Source organism: Pholis gunnellus (assembly GCF_910591455.1).
Source record: "Pholis gunnellus genome assembly, chromosome: 8".
Taxonomy (NCBI): Eukaryota; Metazoa; Chordata; class Actinopteri; order Perciformes; family Pholidae; genus Pholis; species Pholis gunnellus.
This window is the reverse complement of record NC_136534.1, coordinates 17,487,401-17,494,621: the sequence shown is the minus strand read 5'-3', so window position 1 is coordinate 17,494,621 and position 7,221 is coordinate 17,487,401.

Sequence of the window (7,221 nt, the reverse complement as noted above, 5' to 3'; positions counted from 1 at the left end):
CCTCCTCTCTGTGTCTTTCGCTCGGTCTTCTACCGACTCTCCGCTCTTTGTCACAGACTGACCGACCCTGATCAGGCTTTCGGAAAGAAAAAGAAAGCAGCAAAGAGAAGAAGACAAAAGAAAGAAGTAGAAGAAGTAACTGGAGGCACGAGAGAAGGGGAGCAAAGAAATGAGAACGCTGTGAAATGAACAGCATAGAAAGGTACTGTAAATACGGGGCACATGACTCAGGGACTGAGGGATTGATTGAGGGAAGGAGGCCAGGTTTAAGAGGAGGTGACAAGGAGAAAAGGAGGACAAAGTGTAGCGGGATGGTGGAGGTGGCGTAAAATATGTGAGGAGAATAGCAGGAAAAGAAATATTGATTACTGGGATGTGTCTACGTGTATGGCCTAAACAAATATGCCAAACATCCTGTTTTGAGTGACAGAGCTGTGTGTGTGCGCGTGTGTGTGTGTGTGTGTGTGTGTGTGTGTGTGTGTGTGTGTGTGTGTGTGTGTGTGTGTGTGTGTGTGTGTGTGTGTGTGTGTGTGTGTGTGTGGTGGTGGTGGTGGGGAGTTACAGAGAGAGCGGTGGAATGAGATGGAATGAGAGGGAGGCGGATAGTTTTGGGTAAGAAAAAGAGATGGAGGTGTGGAGAGATAGGGAGAGACAGACCTGTTAGTAGGAGAAAGGCAAAAGGAGAAGTAATAATGAAGGGGAGAGGGAGAAAAACAGGGCTTTGTAGTTTTTTTTAGTGTTGTTGTTGTTTTCTTTAAGGCGCAGAAGATGTGACAGGGAAGAATGGGAAGGACAGAGATGAGGACAGAGCCACAGACGAAGCTGCAGAAATACAGTCACATCATCAGCTGTATCCTAACTGTTAGGCCCATCACTGCTTTTCACTCTCATGAGGTGTTTACGTTGCACTGCTCAACCAGCCTGCGCTATTCCACTACAGTGAGCCTGGTTGTAAGTGTGAACACAGTGTATTCTTATATACAATATCCACTTTTCCTGTAGTGCGTATACTCTGCCAACATCTCACGGAGGCTCGCCACTACAAAGCAAAGTACAAGTAAATTATAATCAAATCCTCATCTAGATACATCTTACTAGTTCATTATGTGTTTCAATCGGAGGTATAAGGCAAACTGAATCAGAGAAAGCGTGCAGTGAGGCGGCTCACACCGAGCGCGCCAGCGCGCGCGCGCGCGCGCGCACACACACACACACACACACACACACACACACACACACACACACACACACACACACACACACACACACACACACACACACACACACACACACACACACACAAACACACACACAGAGAGAGGGGAAAGGAGCGTGGGAGAGAGAAAGAGAGATATTACGGTTTCATTTGATTTTCTACCATAAATGAATCTTTTGTTAAAATGCAAATGTTCACATTTTTGTATATTTTTTACCCTTCTATAACAATATATAAAAATTATCCTATCCAGTCTTTGGAGCCGCTTCTTATTCAGTACTGCATATATATATGTGTGTGTGTGTGTGTGGCAAGAGGCTGTCTACAACCCAGGGAAAGTTTAAATTGGGATTGATTAGTCAAAAGGTGTGTAGATGTCAGTTTTCCCTGAGCAGGGTAAGGAATCAGTTAGTTATTGAGACATGAATAGTCATAGCAGGATTGCCAGGATCTGACCATCGCTGACACTGTATTATTTGGATGATAATGTGTTCATTTTGGTTATTTGGGATTGGGATGTTTGTGTAAGTTTGATAAATATTGCAATGTTTTCTTTTCTTGAATGTGTGTGACTGCACCGACTACAAAAGATAAAAAGACGGATTTGAAAACCTTTGATGATTTTTTTTTTTTTTTATTAAAACTCACCACGGTGCATATACCCTCATCTGCTGTCTAAATCATTATATCAGCACTCACATTAAAGTATTTGTACTGCACAGTGTTGATCTCTCAATTTGTCAATCACTGTAATAAGCAGCTAACTGTATCTACAGTGTAATTATTTTCCGCCTGAGCCTGTTCAGTTTGTCTTTTTAAAACAAAGAAAGTGGCATTTACAGCCCCAAAGAAGCTGGCGTACATGCCAGCGACTGTTAGAAGCAAACTAAAAACACCTTCAGGAATATTTACAGAGTACTTAAGAGCAGGCTGACAGAGACAGCTAATCAAGAAGATGAGAGAGAAAACATTCACGAAGGCGAGCCAGTCTCCTCTTTCTCTTCCAAAATTGCCAGCCAGTACTTCACAATCAAAACACATCGCATCATATCTCCGCTGGAGCATTTCATTACACTGTATTATATGTTCACTGTGATTACACACAGGAATTAATGACTACTGCATGTGCAGCTTCGCTGGTCTGAAAATTGTCTTTGCGGTTTTGTGTAGCTGAAGGCAAATCAAGTACTTTGAAGGTATATTCCTCTATAGAGGATTACAGGGAAGACTATATTCTTCCTGCAAACTCCAAAGAGACAGAAACAAAAAGTTGTATAGCCTCTAAACACAAAATGAAAAATTGATTCTTGGTGTCAGTGTGATGGTAGGAGAACAATCACAATGTTTTAGAGTAGCAGATCCCCTCCTTCCCCTCGACTGTATGCTACAGCTGCAGCGAGCGCCTGCGGTGGAGAGTGAGTCGCGGGAGAGGAGTTAACCGCTCGGGTAGAAGTCAGTTGTTGGCATCCACGCCTCTCTGAGCCCCCTTTCCCACTGAACTCCAATGGAGGCAGCGTGCCAGACCGCGTGCTGCAGCGGATCTGCTGGGGAACTGTGAATGGGGAAGGAGTCTGTGGAGTCTGAAGTGTGGAGTTGTGGAAGTGCAGTGTTCAGCGTTGTGTTTACCCCACGTCGGGGCTCTGCTGCTTCATTCCATTCTGTCATGCAGAGTAATGGACCTGCTCTCCCTGCTGCCTATGGCTCGGGCTGCACTGAATCTGCCCAGGCTGCATTCCGCAGCAACACAAAACATCTGAAATACATGCAGGCTAATATATCCTCTACTGTACACCATTAGAAGAAATTGCAGCGTCTCTGTGAGTCACTGCGAGTGCCTTGAAAAAGAATTCCAACCCTGAAGATGAAGACTCCATTTTTTTCCCCCCTTTTCTTTTTTTTCTCCATTCGTCCACATTTAAGACCGCAGTGTGCTCGAGAACACTGCTGCATGTAGCCTCTATCATTTCCTTGGGTCCATAGCTGTGCTATAGTAAAAGATAAGATAAAGTGCCAGCACAGTGTGGTGCCCACAGTGTGCATATACGTGAGTGTATCAATGTCTCCGCGTGTGTGTGGGTGTGTGTGTGTGTGTGCGTGTGTGTCATGCGGGGTAATATGGCAGTGTGGGGGAGTGGAGGAATGAAGAGAAGAGTGCAGCTGGAGCTCAATGCTCCTCGTGTTAATTGGCCCATACTTCAATCACAGCCACTGGAGTGTGTCCTCTCTGACTGAACATATCCTCTCTCCCTCTCTTTCTCCCATCCCCAATCTCTCTCCGTCCCCCCCTCCCCGCCCCCCCCTCTCTCTCTCTCTCTCTCTCTCTCTGTCCTGCTGCCCTTGTTCACCCACTCGCTCACACACACTCAATTGACACACACACACACACTCCCTCACTCGCTCTGTCTCACCCGGTCACTTGATTTGGTCTGTTTCACTTGTTCATTCATCTTTCCATTCATTCATTCAGTCACCTCACTTTCACCAACTCCCCTTTCCTCTCTCCCTCTTCCTCCCTCTCCTCCCAAAACTCCTCTCCTGTTTTCCTCCAGCCCTCCGCCATTCTTTCCTTTCACGCATGTCTTTTGTCCTGTACTTCTTTCACTCTCTACTTCCTCCCCTCCCTCACTTCCTCTCATATCTTTCTCTCTCTCTCTCTCTCTCTCTCTCTCTTTGATCCCTGTTGAGCAGAAGAGCCACCAGGCAGGCGAGCGCCTCTTGTTCCCATCGTGCATAGTGAGCAGAGTGATCAGCGAGTAGCGCAGCGTGCAGCAGCAGGGCGTACAGTGCTGTGTGTTTTTACTGCATGGCTGTAAACAGCAGTAGTAAAGCCTGCTGCTGCTGCTGCTGCTGCTGCTGCTGCTGCTGCTGCTGCTGCTGCCGCCGCCCTCGGACTTGATAGCCGTGGCTATCATAAGCCATTCAAGTGACACAACGACGGAGCCATCGATCAAACCATCGTGACACCAGGACCTCACAGGGAAACGTAACACATTATATTTGTAAATTACACATGCCACAGGCTGATAACCAGATTAGAGCTGGTCGCTTTCATAAACCTGACACCATTTTTTTTTTATGTGAAACAGTTAAATGTGAGGGGCTCGCTGATATGGAATAAGAAAAATAAAACGTGGTTTACAAATATGAGACAAATAAAAGACACACACAGGGGCTCACATAGAAGGGTTTTTTTTGTAGAAGAAGATTAAAGTCACTGTTACACTCTTATTTCTAACAAATGTTGAAGGTGTAAAATGAAACGACACTTGCATTCTGTACCCGTATATACTAGAAAATGCAAAAACATTTTATGTATGAAATGTACCATTATAGGATAGGGGAGAGTGAAGTCTCAAAATGTCACCTTGACATCTAATGTTTCTTCACCGCTAAACAGCATTTTATTCTGACATTTCAAGTCCATTTAATTTCCATGTGGCCGTACAAAACGAATTTCACTCCAAAGTTCAGAGTATCTTGCCTTTTAATTCAAACATTTTTTTTTTCATGGGTTCAGATTAAACACTTCTGCCAAGAGACAGTGTCAATTAATTGGACTTCACTTCCGTGCATTCAGGAGATACATTACTTGAATGGGAGGACACTCCTTGTTTCTCTTCCCTCTATGGATTGATGGAAATGAGATGAAGCTGACCCTGGACGCTGTGTAGCACTAACAATTCTCTGACCTCATTTTTTCACACAAAAAAAGAAACGTCTTAGTCCTACCCACTGTGGTTTTTGAAAGACGAGACACAAATTCACATCCATGACGGATGATTATTACTGAAATATTTGACAATACCGCATCTCATCTCTTTAACGCATAGCATTCAGCTCAGGGTGTATAATTACCTAAGAGGAGAATCGGTTTAATTTTTCCTTAATATAAATCTGGCACATGTCTAGTAATTGCAGTTTTGCTTGAAAATGAACTCACATAACCTGAAATAGAAATCAGCTGATAAAAATAAAGGCCTGTCAGTTGCTTCGCTTTGTAATACAGCCATGGCATCTTGAAATATTCACTTTGTTTATCTGTGTGTGTGTGTGTGTGTTTGTCTGAGTGTGTGTTATCTTTGAACCTCCTGTCATCCATTTAATCAGAACATTGCAAGCTAACACACACACACACACACACACAATATATTTAAAGTGATACAGCTTGCATAAACAACATACATTTGAGTATGAATGATGCACAGGAATATTTCAATACTATTTTATCTTATCCCCACGCACACACACACACACACACACACCTTCACACAAACACATCCATTCAGAAAACATCAGTTACAAATGGTTTACTACCCTTATACTCAGACATAAATATCAGTAAGGTCATATGCTTTCGTGTGGAAAGGAAAGTGTCTGGGGATCTGGAATCAGGAATTCACATAACAGCGTGCAGTGTATTATTTCAATAAGCCTAACTGGCTTGTACTAACTTGACTTGAATGAATAAAAATGGTTTTATAAGGAGAACACATAGTTTGTATGCCCAGTGCCAATGCTTGTATAATATAAGTGCATACTTTAAGGTCGACCAAGGAGCAAGAATATTTCGTTGCCCCACCTCTACACCTGATATCTAATACAGATGGGAGCAGAGGACTGCAGCGCCTGCTCCCAGGTTGACTATAACTACATAATTTACCGAATTTAATGTACATATAAATTGTTTTCTGTAGTTGCTTTTCTTCCTGACTCCTCCGTCAAGATGTCCTTACAGCGCATGACCTGGGGGATTATCATATTATGTTTGTTTTAAAAGGAATAATCTCTCACTGCTCAACCTTTTACAGGCATCCAGAAACTCTGAGGGCTCTGTGTTCAGGGGAAAATAGCTTCAATATCACAGAGCTATCAATGCAGTGCAATCATCTAAGAATAAACATGCATTCAAGCTGTGCATTTACATAATGTACATTCATGAATGAAATGCTAGGCTGATTGTTGTTGTTTTCTGTTTTTTTTTAAACAAGCATTGAGATTGAAATCAAGAACAAATTGGATGTAAGATTTTCAGCAGATGGGATGAGACAGTAAAAATAACTCCGGGAATATTCTGAATTTAGTGGAATCATGTTATGGCACGGAACAAATACACAGTTTTTTAACAATCACACGTTAAATGGATTATTTTTTCATTACATCTCAAGCTGGTAGTCGCAATGCCACAGTGTTGCTCTGCTGTTTGCACCAGCCCTTCCATTAATTCCCTCACTGATTGGCCAGACACTGGGATCACCTAGCCAGATCTAAATCAGTCACTAATTATAAAAGCAAGATGAATAGCAACCGACACTGTAGCCCTTCAGGACCTGGAAGGTGAAACATTCTGTAACAACTACAAAACTAGGAAGTTGCTCGTGACTCTGAGCAGGAAAAAAAAAGAAAAACATCTAGCCCTGCATAGTAATGATTCACAATCTTATTCTGTGGATGAACCGATTAAACATGGTGTGGGAAACCTTTACTGATAACTATCATGCCTTTTGTACAAGGTCTCTCACAGGCAGCTGCACTCACACAAGCAGACGTGCATGTGTAGACGTTACACGTGTGGAGGAATGCAGATGTCACATTCACACAGACACATCCGAACATTTAAAACATTTTAGAATCAGAGAAACGGTGGTCTCTTTCAGTAGCAGGTGCCACGTGTTGCTGAAGTCAAGCCGGATTCTGACTGCTTAAAATCTAACGCTGCGATGTCACAATGTTGTGTACAGGTTTCAGCTGCGTTCACAGCACATCTGGCTCTGCCCCCGCTCATAGCCAAAGGTGTTAGAAACACTTCTGTCAGCCTATCCTATAAACGCTGGTGGATCAGTCTGGCTTAGGGAATGCACTCCCATGCAGGCAGAAGCCCAACAAGGGGAGAGGAATTTGAGGATTGAGACCAGCGACAGGTTTTTTTTTTTTCTTTTTTTGAGCAGCCTCAGATGATTGTGAAGAGTAAAAGGTGGTGAGAGGTTAGTGACAGGAATGTCAGAACA